At 45.7% G+C, this 18,291-nt stretch overlaps 1 long non-coding RNA gene across 2 annotated transcripts in view; it reads left to right on the top strand.

The window, feature by feature from the left end:
* The window catches only part of LOC136172500 (uncharacterized), a 47,803-nt gene that overhangs the window by 6,877 nt on the left and 22,635 nt on the right, over positions 1-18,291 (top strand). The gene's annotated exons all lie outside the window — the stretch shown is intronic.

An 18,291-nucleotide genomic window follows, 5' to 3' on the forward strand; every position in this document is an offset into this window, starting at 1 on the left:
CAGCTGCACACACTGCGGCCTGCTGGTCAACACCCGGTCTCATGAGGGTGTGCTTACTCTTCAAAGGTTGTAGGTGGGGAGCAGATACCCTGCGAATGGGCATGGTCTGCAGGTACCCCAAAACATGTCCATTGGAGCCCTCCACCTTGTGTAACATGCTCACGGTGTTCATGCTCCTCAAACTTAAAAAACATGTCATCTTAGGACTTCCCTGGTGGTCCAGTGGCTAAGACTCCACGGTCCCAGAATAGTGGTCCTGGGTTCGATCCCTGGTTAGGGAACTAGATCCCAACTAAGACCACAACTAAGAAGAACTAACACGCCACAACTAAGAGGGAGGGCAGTCAAATAAACAAGTGAATATTTTTTTAAAAAGGTCAGTTCACCGTCCTATGGTGCACTCACCATGGTCTCAACCTTGAGTTCACACACGGCATCTCTAGTGCTCCCGACACTTTCCACAAGGTGCTCACACCCACAGAAGCCCCAGTGTTTTCACCACTGGCTGTGGGAGTCCCCATGATGCTCCCCAAGCTGTCACGGCGGGCTCAGAGTCCCCGCCGCGTCTCCCACACTGAGACATTGCTCTGTCCACTGCACAAATCCGTGAGTTCACATTCTGCATGTGGACATCAGCGTGTCCCACAGTCCCTGCCCCCCGTGTGAGGGGGACACCCCCACTCACAGATCTGTGTAGGACTAGGGGGTTCACACTTACCAGGGAGCCACGGCTAGAGTGTTCACACTCCCCTCCTGGACCAGCCACACTCAGTGTGATGCGTTTGCCCCAGCTGTTCATCAAGCTCACCCTGAAGCATCTGACAGCTGCCTGTTTCCCGTGACCAGAAGAGCCTGCAGCAGTGATGGGCACGGCCTGTATCAGGGCTGAGATGAGACAGATGTCGGCTGGCTCTCAGACCATACATGCCCAGGACCCACGGTCATTTAATGGGCGATAGCTGCGGAAAGTTGAGCGTGAGGAGCCTCCCTCTTTCCAAGCAGAATATTTCGCCCACACAACTCCTGGACAGTAAAGATTTGGGACTCCAGACGGCCCTGGTGAACAGGCAGCGAGGGGAGTGGAAGCTAGAAAGGCCTGGGTGAGCAGGCTTAGCCAGACACAGGGGACAGCAGGAGACAGACAGACATGGGCCTGCACGGGTCATCCTTGGTGGGTTGACTCTGTTCCCAGAAACAAAGCAGCGTTCAGTGTGGCCGAATTGAGAAATTACTCCCACCCCCAGAGAACAATAGCTTTGAGGACAGAGTGTTGGCCAGTAACAGGAAAGGCAAAGAGAGGGAAGAAGAAAATTGAATCCCTCTTCCCATTTTCACTTTTTCTTTCTTAAAAAAAAAAAAAAACTTATTTGGCTGCAAAAGGTCATAGTTGTGGCACACAGGATCTTTAGTTGCAGCCTAGGAGATCTAGTTCCCTGACCAGGGATCAAACCCCAGGCACCCTGCATTGGAACCTCGGAGTTTAGCCACTGGGCCACCAGGAAAGTCCCCTCACTTCCCATTTTTAAAAATCGAAGCATAATTTTCACTCTGTAAAAGCACCTTTTTGAGTAGAAAATTCTATGATTGCTTACAAATGCAGACAGTCTTGTAACCACTATCACCATCAAGATACAAAATATTTCCCTCACCTCAGAAACTCCCTCTGGAGTCAGCCCCCTTCCCCATCCCCAGCTGCCGACCACCACTGAGCTGTCCTCTTTTCCCGTCATTTTACTTTTACGGGAATGTCCCATAAATGGAATCCTTTGGTATGAGCCTTTTGAGTCTACCTTCTTTCACTTAGTATAATTATCCATGCTGGTGCATGTGTCAGTAATTCATTCCTTTTCACTGTTGAGTAGTTTTCTATCATATGGGTATGCCACAGTTTCTTTGTTCATTCCATCAGTTGAAGGACGTGGGTTGTCTCCCAGTTTTTAGCAATTATATTTTAGCTATGAATATTTGTGTACCAATTTTTGTATAAACAAGTTTTGCACTTCTTTTGAGTAAATATCTAGGAGTGTGATTGTTGGGTTATAAGTGAAGTGTATGCTTAACTTTATAAGAAACTGCCAAACTGTTTCCCAGAGTGATTATTCCATTTACTTTCCCACAAGCAACATGAGAGTTCCAACTGCTCAGCATTCTCATTAACACTTAATACTGTTAAAATTACACCTCTGGCTGCTTTTAAGCCTTTCCAATGGTTGTGTAACGTGTCTAGTTTTAATTTGCATTTCCCTGGTAACCAGTGATGGTGAGCAGCTTTCCATATTCTTATTTGCCATTTCTATGTCTTCTTTGGTGAAGTGTCTGTTCACATACTTTGCCCATTTTGTAATTAAGTTATTTGTTTCCTCATTATTGAATTCTGAGTGTACTTTACATATCATAGATACAGGTCCTTTATCAGATGTATTTTGAAAGTATTTTCCCAAAGTAGTTCTGTAGCTTGTCTATTTTTGGCTGCAAATCACAGCATGCAGAACTTCCCTGACCTGGGATCAAACCTGTGACTCCTTCAGTGGGAGTGCAGAGTCTTAACCACTGGATCGCCACGGAAGTTCTGTCTTTTCACTTTCTTCCTATGCCTTTTGAAGAGCATAATTTTGAAGTCTGATTTATCAATTTTTAATTTTATGGGTTTGTGCTTTTGGTATTAGATCTAAAAATGTTTGCCAAAACCATGGTCACAAAAATTTTCTTTTGTGTTTTCTCTAGTTTTTTTTTTAATTTTTAGGTTTTGCCTTTAGGTCTATTTTCACTTTTAACCAGCTTATGCACATGGTGCAAAGTCTAAGTCAAGCTTCATTTTTCACTGTGGATGTCCAATTGTTTTTGCCTTATTTGTTCAAAAGGCTTTTTTCTCCATGTACCAACCCCTTCCCCCACACTGCAGCTCTTCACGTCATTGATGCCAGCACCATAGACCTTTCTCCATGCACAGAGGTCAGTAGCACAGCAGGAACAAATGCCTCTTTTGCCTGATTCCAAAACATGTCTGTCTATGCCCAGATAAGCAAACTTCTTGGTGGAACAGTTCTTTTAGCTTTTACGTACAGCCCTTCTGTTCTCCCCAGGACTCAGACATGTGTCTACTGAGAAACGCCCCAGGAGATGGCTAAGACTTCCAAGCACAGTGCTGTGTCCAGAATTGCCCGTCCTCTCCACTGATTCTCAGATCTCCCTGGAGGCCCTTTGAACAGAGAGGGTTTGAATCCTCTTGTTGTTCAGTCGCTCAGTCGTGTCCAACTCTTTTGCAACCCCGTGGACTGTAGCCCACCAGGCTCCTCTGTCTGTGGGATTTCCCAAGCAAGAATACTGGAGTGGATTGCCATTTCCTTCTCCAGAGGATCTTCCCAACCCAGGGATCGAACTCACGTCTTCACATCTCCTGCATTGCATACGGGTTCTTTACCACTGAGCCGCCAGGGAAGCCCTTTGAATCCTCTGCACCTAACTAATCAGCTTCCATCAAACAGCAGGAGAATACCCTGAATAGGTAGCAGCTGCCTTTACCTTTCTGGCTGCTTTCATCTGTCATCTTCACTGGAGCCAGGTCATAACCAGTGAAGGAGAAAGCACACTGTCCAAGGTGTTCCAGACTTCGGCCAAGGCTTGGCTCTTGGGGATGCTTGGGAGCTTGAGTCAGCCTCGAACCCAGGCCCGGCCTCTTAATTTCCCATCCTCTGATCTTTCTGTTTCCTCACAGTGGCCACTCTACAGGACGGAGGACAGAGTTGGCTGCTCTTTGGCATGCCAGCGAGATGAGGGGGCTCCTTAGCTAGTTACACAGTTTAACAAGAATGATGACTCACTCAGGCCCGTCTGAATGAAAAGCAAGCTTGTAAAGACAGCTGAAGTCAGAAACTGAGCTGAGGCCGGCCAATCTCTCACATGCTGCCTGAGTGTTTCTCCAGCGGAGCAACTGCTCCTCTCTGTACCTTGCTCCTCACAGGTCCATCTCCTGTTTTTTCTTAGTGCTCATTCTACCAGGAGCCATTCTGATGGGCTCAGCTAGCTACTATCTCCACCCCTGCTGGGTGGAGCTTTTGCCAAGAAGCCCACTTCACCAGTCACCTGCCAGTGGGTGGATAGGCTGGGTTTAGGTCAGATGCTCAGCCTGAGCCAATCAGTGGCCATTCCCAAACACCATGTAACAGGTGCTTTCCTGAGTAGGGAGCAGTGGGCCCACAGTTACAGCCAGATGGGGATCTGGGGTGTGGTGGCACCATTAAGGTTACAAGCACAATATGAGGGTTTATCATCATTCCTGAAACAGACAGATGCGCCTGCTGAGCATTCCAGCCTACCCCCCTCTCCAGCCCCAGCCTCACTATTTCCCACTTAGCCCCACTCTGAGCTGAGCTCTTTGCTCCACCTGGAAATGCTGCCTTCTTTCAACTGACTGTAAACTTCTGAAAAGGAAGGCCTATGCCTTTGTGTCTCCAGCCCCTGGTTCAATGTGATAAATTCATAGATCTGGGATTTCCCTGGCAGTCCAGTGGTTAAGACTCTGCCTTCCAATGCAGTGGGTGCAGATTCAATCCCTGGTCAGGGAACTAAGATCCCAAATGCCTTGTAGTCAAAAAAAAAAAAAAAAAAAAAAAATTTAAAGCAGAAAACAGAAACAATATTGTAACAAGTTCAATTAAAGACCTTAAAAGTGGTTCATATCATAAAATCTTTTAAGTAAAATAAATTCATAGATCCTCAAGAGGGAAAACGATTTACCCAAGGCCATTCATGGAGAGAGGGGCAAGTCACAATGGAGCCCAGGTCTCCTGTTCCTCTAGGTTCCTCTCTGCCTCCAGTACACTCCTTGGCATCTCACTGAGATGTGACACTAAGGGTCTGCAGTTCCAGTTCTGGGTCCAGTGAGGCTCTGGCTCTGCCCTGAGGCACATCTTCCCTTGAGGATGCAGGCCCAGCCCTGACCCCTGAACAGCCGAGTCCATTCTAGGGGTGAACACCCTGCACTGCTTCAGGGAACCTCCAGGGGATGCTCAGAACAGACCCGCAGGTAGCCTGACCCGAGGTTCCCAAATATTCTACTTCCCGCTATGGGTCCCATGATCCGTGAGGGCTGGAGTGTGAAAGGGATGCAGACAGGCAGGCTGACCCAGCTGCTCAGCTGAATGAGGGATCTGAGCAGCTTCAGGGGTGATTCGGTTGTGTGCCTGCTCCGGGAGTGTGCACCACGACTGAAGTGCGGGGGCTTGCAAGCTTGCCTGGCTGTGTCATGACCCCTGTGTGCCCACACTCAGCGTTGACCCCCAGGCACAATGTGACCTCAGGCATTTTACTTTCCCTCTCTGGACCTCGGTTTCCTCCACAGTTAAATGAGAGGATTAGATGGGCCCTAGAGCTCCCTCATCTTCCACCACTGTTCCTTACACCGCCCTCTGAACCCTCCTTCCTGTTTTCAGCAGAGCAGCAGCCTGTCCCCACAGGCCTTCAACTGTGGGGGCCTCGTCTTCTACCTCCAGTTCTTATTAAAACCTTTCTCTTGGGACGTCCCAGGCAGTCCCAGTGGCCAGGACTCCACTCTCCCAGTTCAGGGAGTCCGAGTTCAATCCCTGGTTGGGGAACTAGATCCCGCGTGCCTCAACTAAAGATCCCACATCCCTCAACTAAAGATCCCACATCCCACAACTAAGACTCAGTTCAGTCAGATAAGTATATAAAAATATTTTTAAAAACCCTTTCTCTTACGGAAACAGCTATCTCACTGAGAAGGCTGGTGCATTCTCCACTACCTTGTACATGTGTATGTGTTTGCATGTAACTGTTTGTGGCTACGAGTGTGTCTGCACTTTAATGTGTATGCGATGGGCAGAGGGGAAGGGAGAGATGACAGGGCCCCCCCAGGGAGGATGGGTCCATTTGCTTTTGTCTCTCTGTTTTCCCAACACAGAGAGATAGGCTTCTAGGGCACGTACCCACACTTCAGCTGTGTGAACATTCTTCAAATATCTAGTTGTAGCAAAACTCAGCCAGGCACCACCTCCTCCTCTGGGAACCTTGCTCATAGCCCAGGACTGAGATAACTGCCCTTCTCCTGTCTTCAGGAACCCTGTGCTCTCCTCCCACACAGCGTTTATCGCATTCTATTGACATTGTCTGTTCCCTTGCCTGCCCCATCTCTATGGTGAAAACCCTAGAGGACAGGGACCATGTCCAGCATCCCAGCACCTGGAACCTTCAGAACCTGTGTATCCCAGTAAGACACTCCACCCTCAGGGGCCCCACCTCTCTGCGCCCATCTCCGCAGGACAGACCAAATCCAGCACACCTATGGGGCTTTCCCCTTGGGATCTCCACCCCAGGACCTTCCTGTGGCCTAGGCAAGGCTTGCTCTCACCCTAAAGATGGACGCAACCTGGAATACAGGGTGTGGGTGACGTGACTGATCCCGCCCCACCCCAGGGTTTCCACTGCAGGGAGCCTTATTCCTTTTTTTCTGAACTTTTTGGCCCTGGCCTGAACCTTGCTGGCGCCCATGGGCTTTTAATATTTTCCGTTCCTGGCTGTTGTACAATATTTCACCTCAAAAATGCATCCTCCCCCCTCACCAAAGGGCGCGCCTCTCCAGTGAGAGGACCTGGCTGGGTGAGTGGAAGTGACCCACCGCAGTCTGGAGCTTGGAGGAGGCCCAGCCCAGCATGCAGAGAAAGAGGGGGCAGAAATGTCTCCCCACTTCTGGGGAGACAGGGCCAGTTACCTGAGCCAGCCTGAGGCCTCGTGTTCCCGTTGGAAGCCCCTCTGGAAGCCTGGGTGCTTCCGGCAGGGTGCAGGTCTGGAGGGGACCCTCGTCCCTTCCCTTGCCCTCTGACCCCAGGCAGGTGGTTTCATTTCTCTGAGCCATGTCCCCACCGTCACAGTCCCTGCCTTTCAGGGCCCTTGTGAGGCTCGCATGCCGCACATTTGGATCATCCGGGAGCTTTCAAACCAGGAACTGGTGCAAGTGCGGCTCAGACAGCAGTGGTCTGTAAAGCTCTCAGGTGATTCTCATCGCATCTGAGAACCGCTGCTCTGACAGGAAAGCTCTTCAGCTGTGGCTCTGAAGAGCAGGAGCGCCACTCCCCCATGTTCCTGGGAAATATGACCCCAGGGACGGTGGAGAGCCACCGTCAGGGTGGAGGGGAAGCACTTGGAAAAGGCAGGCGGAGGTCCTGCAGGGGCAGGCAGGACCTTCCCAGCTGGCCCTGCCTGCAGACGGTGCCTCTGAGCCTCCAGCCCGGCCCAGCCACAGGCCGGGACGGACAAACCTGCCTGGTGGCCCCTCTGCTGAGCAGCCGGGTCCTCCTGAGCGAGACCCAGCCTCCCCTCCCAGACACAGGCCCTGAGCCCGGAGAGCGGCCCGGGGGTGGAGGGCACTCTGCTCTGTCACCTGCCACGGCAGAGAAGGGCCGTGGTCACTGGAGGATGAAGGAGAGAGCCGGAAGCCCTGGGGTTGGGGGGAGGATGTTTGGGGGCCTGGTGGGGAGAGCGACATCTGCTTTCCTCATCCTGAGGAGAGAGGATCCGCAGAAGGTTCCAGAGCCCAGAGGAGGAAAACAGCAGGAGAGCCAGGCGCCTGGGGGTGGGGGTGGCCAAGTGGAGAACAGCCTCTCCCAAGGCTGCCTGCACCCCCAGAGCCCAGACATGGACAAAGGCAGGAGAGCAGCCCCTGCCTAGGACCTTCACCCCGAGTCCGGTTTCCCCAGTGGAGGCCAGAGCCCTCAGCCTCCCCGGACCCCAGGTTTTCAAGGGGGCCGCGAACAGGCCGGAGCCTGGGGGGCTAGAGTCCCCGTGAGAGACTTCAGTCGTGGGAAGAAGAGGCCAGAGACCCTGTTGTGGGGTCTCCTCAGAGGCGGGGTCCCAGGCTCCTGGCCAGAGGGAGGGAAGCGGGGAGTGTGGTGTGGGGGCCCAGCACTGAAGTCCGAAGGAGGAGATGACAGCTCAGCGGGCAGCCTGGGCCCCACCAGAAGGGAGTCTAGGAAGAGCGGAGGCCACGACCACCACCGCAGGGAGCGCTGTGCCGTCCAGGTTTGTCTTCCAGCTGAAGGCACGTTACGTGTAGGCACGGGGACGCTCTCAGGCGCCTAGAGCCGGGGCTGTGGCCTCCAGGGAAGCATGGCCAGCCTCAGCAACGCCAGAGGGAGACAGCTCAGCCCCAAGTGAGCCTGCCCCCCACTCCCTGGTAACCAGGGTGCGAAATGCAGAGAAAGTGAGCTATGGGGGTGCCCCGAAGACCTTCTGTTGCTGTCGTGCCTGCAGCATGCAGGATCTTAGTTTCCCCAGCGGGGATCACACCTCCACCCCCCACCACTGTGCCCCTTGCACTGGAAGCTGAGCCTCAACCAGGGAAGTCCCTCCAAAGATCATTTTGTCCAGAGTTCTTAATCTTGGGTCCATAGATGACTTTGGGGGAGCAGAAAGGTACATATACCATCTTGAATGTGTGTATCTGCATTTTTCTGGGGACAAGGCCCATGACTTTCATCAGATTCTCAGAGAAGATTTAATAAAGATGATTTAGTAAAGAAATGTTCCCAGGAGAAACCAGTTAGGGAGAAGGGGAAGCAGGATAGTAGAGGAAGGGGAAGAATCCAGGAAAGAGTGCCATTTTGTGTGAAAACACATCCTGACTGGCAATGAAGTCAGGAATACATAGTAAGTCCCCTACATACAAACTTATAAATTGCGAACTTTCAAAGGTTTGAACGTGTCCCTGTATGCCAGCTATTGTACTGTACCACTGCAATTTTCAAGGTGCTGTAAAATTAAAAATATCTTCTTTATTTTTTTGTTTGTTTTTATGTATTATTTTTGTAAAAAATATTATAAATCTATTACAGTACCACACTACATAGCCAATTAGTTGGGCATGTTGTTGGACTTATGAACAAATTGGACCTATGAATGCACTCTTGGGATGGACCTCTTTTGTATGTAGGGGACTTACTGTACTCAGGCCAGAAAAAAACAAAAGCTAGAATTGAGAGGGCAGTGGATTCTAACAAATGAAATTAGCTGTTAGTCTGAGGACATTGTTTGACCTTAGTGAGCTTGAGCCTCAGTTTTTCAGTCTCTTGGAAATGGGACAACATTTAGAAGTCCATGCTTACATCACCAGCTGGGGGGGCCTAGGACCACTTTTATGTCAATAAACTAATGTTGACTCGCCCCATGAGGCCAGGCCTGGAACTGCTTTCTCTAAACTAGTTCTGAGTAAAGTAGGTACCTGAATAAAGTCAGGGGCTCTTAGGGAAAAGGGAGGGGAATAGCCATTGGGTAGCCACTGGGAAGAAGGGCCCACTTCACTATGAGAAGTGTGTGAACCTGAGCCAGAGGAAACACCTTAGTAGTGCTTGGGAGGCAGGGGAGTGGGAGGAAGAAGAATCTGAACTCATTTCTGAGTCTGTATTCAGGTTCAGCTCCTAAATTGGCCCACTGAACTCATGTCTGAGTCCTACCAATGGAAATAGTGTGATAAAAAAAAAAAAGTAAGATTTCAAGGAGCAGATAAATATGCTTTGGGGACTCATAAAGCAAAAAGAAACATTTCTTCCTCCACAGAGCTCTTTGCCTCAATCAAGGCAGGAAAAGGTAGGCCACAGGAGATGCCCTACCAGATGCCCTGAGGCTGTTTGTGAGTCCATAGGAGCATTGGCCTGTGGACCCAGAAATACATGAGTGGGCTTTGCAGAGACCAGAGAGGGTCCTCACCCACCTCAGTGGGTAGATGCAAAGAATGGGTGATATTTGGTGCTCACTGTTTTGTTTTTATTCATGTAGGTCCATTTATATCCTAGGCTATTGAGGCCTGCAGAGCCCAGGTTCTAAGAATGAAAAATATCTCTTGCATTTGGTAATTAGTAGATTCCTGGTAGTTTTAGAGACAGAAGTTTCAGTGGGGTGATAGGAACTGAAGCCAGCCTACAAAGGATAAAGAAGGAAAGTTGGGAGGTGAGGAAGTAGAGACATTGTTAATTACTCCTTGGATGTGGAAAGAAGAGAAGTGGTTACATGGTGGCCAGAAAGGAGAGGAGAAGATTCTTTTTGGAATGGAAGAGACTCGGGACTTCCCTAATGGTTCAGTGGTTAGCAGTCCACCTGCCAATGCAAGGGACACAGATTCAATCCCTGGTTGCAACTTCTGAAGCCCCAGCTCTAGAGCCTTTGCTCCACAACGAGAAGCCACCACTAGGAGAAGCCCCAGCACGGAAATTAGAGTAGCCCCCACTCACTGTAACTAGAGAAAGCCTGCATGCAGCAACAAAGACCCAGAGCAGTCATAAATAAATAAATAAAATTTAAATAAGTAAGTAAAAGACTCTGGGTTGTTGTTTTTTTAAAGAAAGAAAAAAAAAAGGAATGGAAGAGACTTGAGCAAGTTGTTGGGTTAAGGAGAAAAAGCCAAGAGAATGAGGTCTTATAGATATTAGAGTGAACAAAGGTGATGGAGCAAGATCCCAGAATTATGGAGAAGAATTTGTAGAGCTGGGCATCTTTCTCCAGCATGACTCAGCAGCCTAGCCAATCACAGGAGCAGAACAGGTGGACTCCAGGTATAATACAAGGATGGGCTGAGCCCAAGTGGATAGGAGTGCAAGGGAATCAGGAGTGCTGGGGAGAGAGGGATTCAAATGACCCCCCAGAGGTTCAGACTGGGAAAGAAGGAAGCATTATGAGGGGGGGCAAAAAGACTGGACCAGGGGTCTTCAGGAAGTTTGAAAAGGTCAAGGAGGAGATGTAGGGGGATTAAGATTGTCCACAAGTAGGAAGGTCAAGGGCTGTGTTAGGCTGTAGGATTTGACATTAAAGATTTCTGAGCAAGAGCATCTTTACCCAAGTTATTTAACTTCTCCAAGCCTCTCAAGCTTCCAATTCATAAAATGGGACTAGAATTCCCACTCATAAAAATACTGAAAGCATTTTTTTCTCTCTGGCAGAGCATATAATTGTGGTATCTTGGACATTCAGGCTCTCAATATTTGTAGAAGGATGAAGGATCATCTGTCACTTCCCCTCTATGGACCCCACTTTCCTAATCCTTACTGATGGTTTGCTTGATCCATCAGTTACTGAGGGAGGTGTGTTAACTTCTCCCACTGCATTATGAATTTGTTTTTATTTTGCTTTCCTTGATTTCTCTTTTTGCTTTATCTATTTTGAAGTTATTAAATACATATAAATGTAAGATTTATTTCATCTTACTGATGAATTAGACTTTTTAATCATTATGAAGTGACCCTATTGTCTCTCAATGCTTTTTTTTTTTGGTCAAAGTCTAATTTGACTAAAATATATCATCTTTCTTTGCTTAGTATTTGGCAGATTTTTTCATCCTTTTGCTTTTAATCTTTCTGTATTATATTTTAGATACACCTCTATAATAGCTTATAGCTGGATTCATTTACCTTGTCTAACTTGGCAATCTTTTTCTTCTTCTTTTTAAAAAATATTTATTTATTTATTTGGCTGCCCTGTGTCTTAGCTGCACCATGGGGTTTTTTTTTTCCTGATCAGGGATCATATCTGGGCCCCCTCTGCAATGGCAACATGGAATCTTAGCCACTTGACCACCAGGGAAGTCCCAGAAATATTTTTCATCTAACTGAAGCATTTAGTCCATGCATATTTATTAAAATACTGATACATACACAGACACACACACACATGTATATATGTATGTGTGTATGTATGTAAATGTATATGTACTTTATTAATTTGTATTTTTCATGCCTTTTCTTGATTTCTTTTTCTATTGTTTCTTGTTTTCTTGATTATTTTTTCTTATTCCATTTTTCTCCTTTACTAGTTTGCAAATTATACTTGTTTTTGCTATTCTTAGAGGTTATACTAGAAACTTTAATGTGCACATTTTGCCTGTTTGACATTAACCAATATCTTTTCTCTTAAATAAAACAAGGACCTTAGAACTAATTCTAATCACTCCTCTTTTAGCTTATATATGACTGCTCTTATATATTTGAATTTTATCTTTTTTTAAGCTCACAAGACATTGTTAATATTATTTATACAATATTTGTTTTTACTGATACAGGTACCACTTTCTTTGCTCTGCAATCCTTCTTGTCTTTAATTTCTTCCATCTGGAATCACTTTCTTTCTGCTTGCCAGTGGCAAATATAGTTTTGTTCATCTCATCGTATCATTATTTTTTACTTATTCTTAAAATATCTTTTCACTAGTTTTAGAATTCTTGTCTGACAATCATTTTCCCTCAGCACATTAAAAATACAATTCTACTATCTTCCAGCTGTTAAGAAATCACCTGTTTTAGTCTAATTGTCACTACTTTGAAAATAATCTCCTATTTAAAACTTCATCTTTGGCAATCTGCATTTTCACTATGATATGTCTACTTGTGGGTTTCTTTTGATTAACTCTTTTGAGGATTTACCAAGATTCTTGAATGCATGAATTGATGGATTTCTGGATGAATCTCATCCACTAACTATTCCAATATTACTTCTGTCTCATAATCTCTCTGCTCTCCTTCTGAAACCTCTGATTATATGTATTTTGGACCATCTCAACCTATCCCCCATATCTTTTAACTACTGTTTCATATTTTCCATCTTTTTATTTCTCTATGCTGCACTTTAGAGAATTTCTTCAGTTCTACCGTCCAGTTATAATTTTATTGTGCCTGATATAGTCAATTGTGTCTAATCTTCTATTTAACACAACCATTGAATTTGTAGATTTAGTTAAGATATCTTAAATTTCTAGAAGGACATTCTAGTTCTTCTTCAAATATACTTGATGCTTTTTCAGGGTATCTTGCTCACTGCTCAAATTTTCAACTTTCTCTTCTACTCTTTCAGCATTTTAAACATGTCGTTTTATACTATTTGTCTGATAATTCCAGTATCTAAAGACAACACAGACTTGTTTCCACCATCTGTTGTTTGGTGTTTGGTGATTTTCAGCTAGAAGCTACTATTTGGAGCTTTCTCTGTGGGAATTCTTGAGACTTGGGGTGAAGGTGGGTTTTTCCAAGAGTATTTGCATTTGATTTGCCAGATTTTCACGGTGTTACCAGACTGGGACCACTTTAAATTAACTGCTGGACTGAAATTTTTCAGATCACCCAAGTAGTGTGAATTTGGGCTTCAAATGACATAGATATGCCTTACAGTTGTGAATTTGCAGGGGCTATTTTATTTCTCCTGAGAAGAGGGACGTTAAGATAGGCATTTTTCTTTTCAGTCTGTTGGGTGGTAGTGGTGGCTTTATCTGGTCCATTCATTCATTGAAGTCCCAATCTTATGCAAGAAAGGTCTTATCAGACTTCCCACCTTAGAGACAACTTGAGTTTCTCTCAGTAGTGTGCTGGAACTGGCTCCTACCAACTCAGAAGAACCAAATACTTAGGAATTTCGAGTGTCAGTTCCTGGTCCCATTGAGAGCTTGAAACTGGCTATGCTAGGAATATTTACACCTTGGAAATCAGCAAACACTAAAAATAGGGTACTTTGTCTTGTTGGAGAGCCAGTTACTACTAGAACACTGATTTCTCTCATATCACCCCATTCTATATGACCAAGTTCAAGTTTACTGAGCTAAGAAATAAAAATAATGAAGTGTCACTTGTGCAAAGTGAAAGAGCTGTAGGGATCTGCTGTACAAGATGTGCTTATAGTTAACAGTATCGTACTGTACACTTAGACTTTGGATAAGAGGGGGGACTTCCCTGGCGGTCCAGTGGTTAAGAACTCACCTTGCAGTGCAGGACACATGGGTTTGGGAACTAAGATCCCATGTGCCTTGGAGTAACTAAGCCCATGCACCACAGCTGCTGACCCCGTGGGCCACAACTGGGGAGTCTACAAGCCACAGTGAAAGATCCCTCGTGACGCAACGAAGATTCCACGTGTGCTGCCACTAAGACCCAACACAGCCAAATAAATCAATGAAATTTGTTAAGAGCGTAGATTTCATTATGTATATGGGAGAGGTTAAGTGGTCTCCACAGTATAAACAAACAAATTCATTAAAAAATAGCTCAACTTACCTCTCTGGATTCTTGAGTTTTAGGGGCTGAGCATTCCTCATTTTCTTGCCAGCTCATCAGTGCATTATAAGTTTTTCTACTCTTCTATCCAGAATTGTTTGCAGAAGGAAGCTTATTTAGGGTACTTTGTCCATCTTTTTACTAGAAAATGAGGTGTTCTCAGTTTTTTAATCTAGAAATTTAGATTGTGTGCTAAATCAGTAGTTCTTAACACTTTGGGGACATAGGCATTTAAAAAACTTGATAAAAATGACAGCCTAGAGACCCTCCCCCTAGGAAAATACACATGCAGGGGAAATGTATGTTTTTGCTCCCCTGAAACCATGCATGGCCCAAGGTTAATAACCCACAGTGACATGAATGCACTCTGAGTTTCTTGCCAGAGCTCATTTTTTCTGACCCCGCCATGCTCTCTGCTCTGGGCAGAGTTTCTGCGAGTCTTCTCTTGGCTAAGTATGAGTACCGACTCTTAGATAGGGGCTTCCAGGATCTCCAAGATCTCTTGGAGCAGGAAAAACTGAGAGTTACCAACCAAAATTTATACAGAGCTAAAGCAAAGGCAATATTCCCTCAGCCAGACCTCTCCACATATATTCATTCAATACATCTATTGAGTATTTCTTGGACCCTGTTCCAATTCACTTCTAAGTAACAAATCATCCCAAAACTAATTATAATAATAACAACAATGATCAGTTATTTAATAACAACAATCAGTTATTTTTTCATCTCTCATGGTTCCAGGAGTCACTGTGTTCAGCTAGGCAATTCTCATTCAGGGTTTCTCAGTCAGAGGCTGAGGCTGGAATCACCTCTAAGCTTTCCTCAGTACATGTCTGCCAGTTGATATTGGGTATCGGCTAAGTTCTCAGTGGGGCTTTTTGCTGAAACACCTACCTGTGCCCTCTCTATGTGGCCTGGGCATCATCACAGCATGGCAGCTCTTTCTGAAAGGGAGCATCCAAAAAGAAATCAGGCCAGGAGGAAACCATGCAACCTTTCATGACCAAGCCTTAGATGTCATACTGCATTTCTTCTGCCACATTCTGTGAACTAGAGGCAAGTCATTAGACCAGCCCATATTTAAAGGAAGGTCAATTGGACTCTATCTCTTGATGGGAAGGGTATCAAAAAATTTGCAGACATGTTTCAAAACTACCACATACTCCATTTGTGTGCCAAGCACTGTACAAGGCACTTGTGATAAGAGTGGTAAGTCATACAAACCTTCCCTTATGGTCTAGTGATAGAGACAAACACTAATAAAACAATATTACAAATATGTATACAACTGTATACTCTGACAGTACTATGGAAGATGAGTATGGGGAGCCATGAGAAATTATATTACACTTTAGTATGACCTGGACCAGGGACTCAAGGATGAATTCCCTGAAGAAGAGACATTTGGGTTGAGATCCAAAGTATTAGTTGTTGCTAACTCCATGAAGTGAGTTGCAGAAGAATCTTCCAGGCAGAGGAAACCATAACCATTACCCTACAAGAGTAGGCAAGGACCTTGGAGGCAGACAGCAGAGGACGAAGGTGTGAGACAAGGCTGCAGAGGTGGGCTGAGACCAGGCCCCTAGACCTTGTAGGTAGGCGAGAATATTTGTCTTTGGCCTAAAGCTGCAGGAAGCTATTGAAGGGCCACTCACTGGGGCGTGACATGAACAGATTTGTAGCATAAAGGTCACTTTGGCTACAGCATGGATGACCCCTGCCAGATGCTGAGTCAGGTCTGGAAGGGCTAGGAGATTCCTGTCCACAGTACATCCCCTCTCCATGACAGTCTCCCACACACATGCTCAAGCTAAGAGCAGCCTAGGTCCTATGCACCCTATACTTGACATCCTCGGTCCCTCTTCCCAGGCATAGGGAGCTCTGCCAACTTTTATTACTTAATTAGTCACTCCTTTAGTCTGTCAATCAGCTGGTACAGTGGGTTGAATAATGGCCCCCACAAGATATGTCCACAGGCTCATCTCCTTGTTTGGGGGAAGAAAAGATCTTTATGAATATAATTAAGCTAAAGATCTTGAGATGAGGAGATCATCCTTGACTTTCTGGGTGGGCTCTAAATCCTATGACACATGTCCCTAGAAGACTGAGGCAGAGAGAGATTTGACATCGACAGGAGAGGAGGAAGTACGTGACCATGGAGACAGAGACCAAAGTGATGAAGCTCAGGTCAAGGAACACCAACGGCGGCCAGAATCTGGAAGAGTGACAGAATGCATTGTCCCCTGGACCCTCCAGAAGGAATATGGCCCTGCTGATGCCTTGATTTCAGCCCAGACATCTGATTTTGAACTTCTGGCCCCCCAGAACTGAGATAATAAACTTTTAGTTGTTTAAAGCCACCAGTTTGTGGTAATTTGTCACAGCAGCCATAGGAAATTAATATGATTGGTAGTTTCCTAGTTGTTCCTTCCTGAGGAACTTTACCGGCTCCTTCAGGGAATCTCCAAGTGTTGGAATGCCCAAGGCTATTTTCAAGCTTCTTATTCGTTTATTCTCTCAGGGTGACTAATACTCCACTCAGACCCTTCTCTTGAAGTCTAGCCATCTTCACAGGTAGACAAAAAAGAGGACTCTGGTTCCATTCCCATCTCTACCCCCAAGTCTTCCTGACCAGGCAACCCCAGCCACTCAGCACTCAAGCTGGAAATTTGGTAGCCATCCTGGATCTCTCCATTTCTCTCATATCTTATAAGTTTGTTAGTGCATTTGTTATTAGGTCTCAAAATATTTCTCAAATATGTCTGAAAAGTGATAGTTGCACAGTCGTGTCTGACTCTTTGCAACCCATGGCCTGTTACCCAACAGGCTCCTCTGTCCATGGGATTTCCTAGAGCAAGAATACAGGAGTGGGTAGCCATTCCCTTCTCTAGGGGATCTTCTTGACCCAAGGACTGAACCCAGGTCTCCTGCATCACAGGCAGAATCTTTACTGTCTGTGCCACCAGGGAAGCCCCTCCTCTTCATTTCCACTGTCACCAGTATCTCTCACCAGTACGACTAAAACAGTCTCCTAAACACCCGCAGTTCCTACTCTTACCCACTCTCCCACCCCAGCCCCTTCTCCTCATAGCAGCCAGAATTAATTTTTAAAAATTAGATCAGGTTTCAGGTTTTTTGAGCAACTTTACTGAGGTATAGTTAACATGCAATTACACGTACAATTGGATACAATTGGAATATCCAATTTGATAAGTTTTGACATATTGGATACATCTGTGAAACTATCAGTAATCTTGATAACCTTGAGTTGGGCAGAGTTCTCAGATATGTTACAAATAGTGCTAACAATAAAAGAAAAAACAACAAACTAGACGATTAAAATTAACACTTGCTATCTAAAAGAAACCACTAGGAAAATGAAAAGATGGCCACCATTGGGAGAAAATATTTGTAAAATATATCCTACAGAGGACTTATATCTAGAATATACTTTTTAAAAACCTATTTATAATAGATCTAAAATACATTAAGAAAGAATAGGCCCAGAATACATGAAGAAAGAATTTGTATTAGAATATACTTAAAAATACAAATGGATAAAGAAGTTGTGGTACATATACACAATGGAATATTACTCAGCCATAAAAAGAAACACATTTGAGTCAGTTCTGATGAGGTGGATGAACCTAGAACCTATTATACAGAGTGAAAGTGAGTCAGAAAGAGAAAGATAAATGTCGTATGCTAGTGCACATACATGAAATCTAGAAAAATGGTTCTGAAGAATATATTTACAGGGCATCAGTGGAGAAACAGACACAGAGAATAGACTTATGGACATGAGGAGAGGGGAGAAGATGAGATGTATGGAAAGAGTAACATGGAAACATATTACCATATGCAAAATAGATAGCCAACGGGAATTTGCTGCATAGCTCAGGAAACTCAAACGGGCTCTGGATCAGCCTAGAGGGGTGGGCTGGGGAGGGGGATGATAGGGAGGTTCAAAAACGAGGGGATATATGTATACCCATGGCTGATTCACAGAGAAGGCAATGGCACCCCACTCCACTACTCTTGCCTGGAAAATCCCATGGATGGAGGAGCCTGGTAGGCTGCAGCGAAGAGTCGGACATGGCTGAGCGACTTCACTTTCACTTTTCACTTTTATGCATTGGAGAAGGAAATGGCAACCCATTCCATTGTCCTTGACTGGAGAATCCCAGGGATGGGGTTGCACAGAGTCGGACATGACTGAAGTGACTTAGCAGTAGCAGTATGGCTGATTCATG

The sequence above is a fragment of the Muntiacus reevesi genome, chromosome 7 (assembly GCF_963930625.1).
Source record: "Muntiacus reevesi chromosome 7, mMunRee1.1, whole genome shotgun sequence".
In the NCBI taxonomy this organism is placed as follows: Eukaryota; Metazoa; Chordata; class Mammalia; order Artiodactyla; family Cervidae; genus Muntiacus; species Muntiacus reevesi.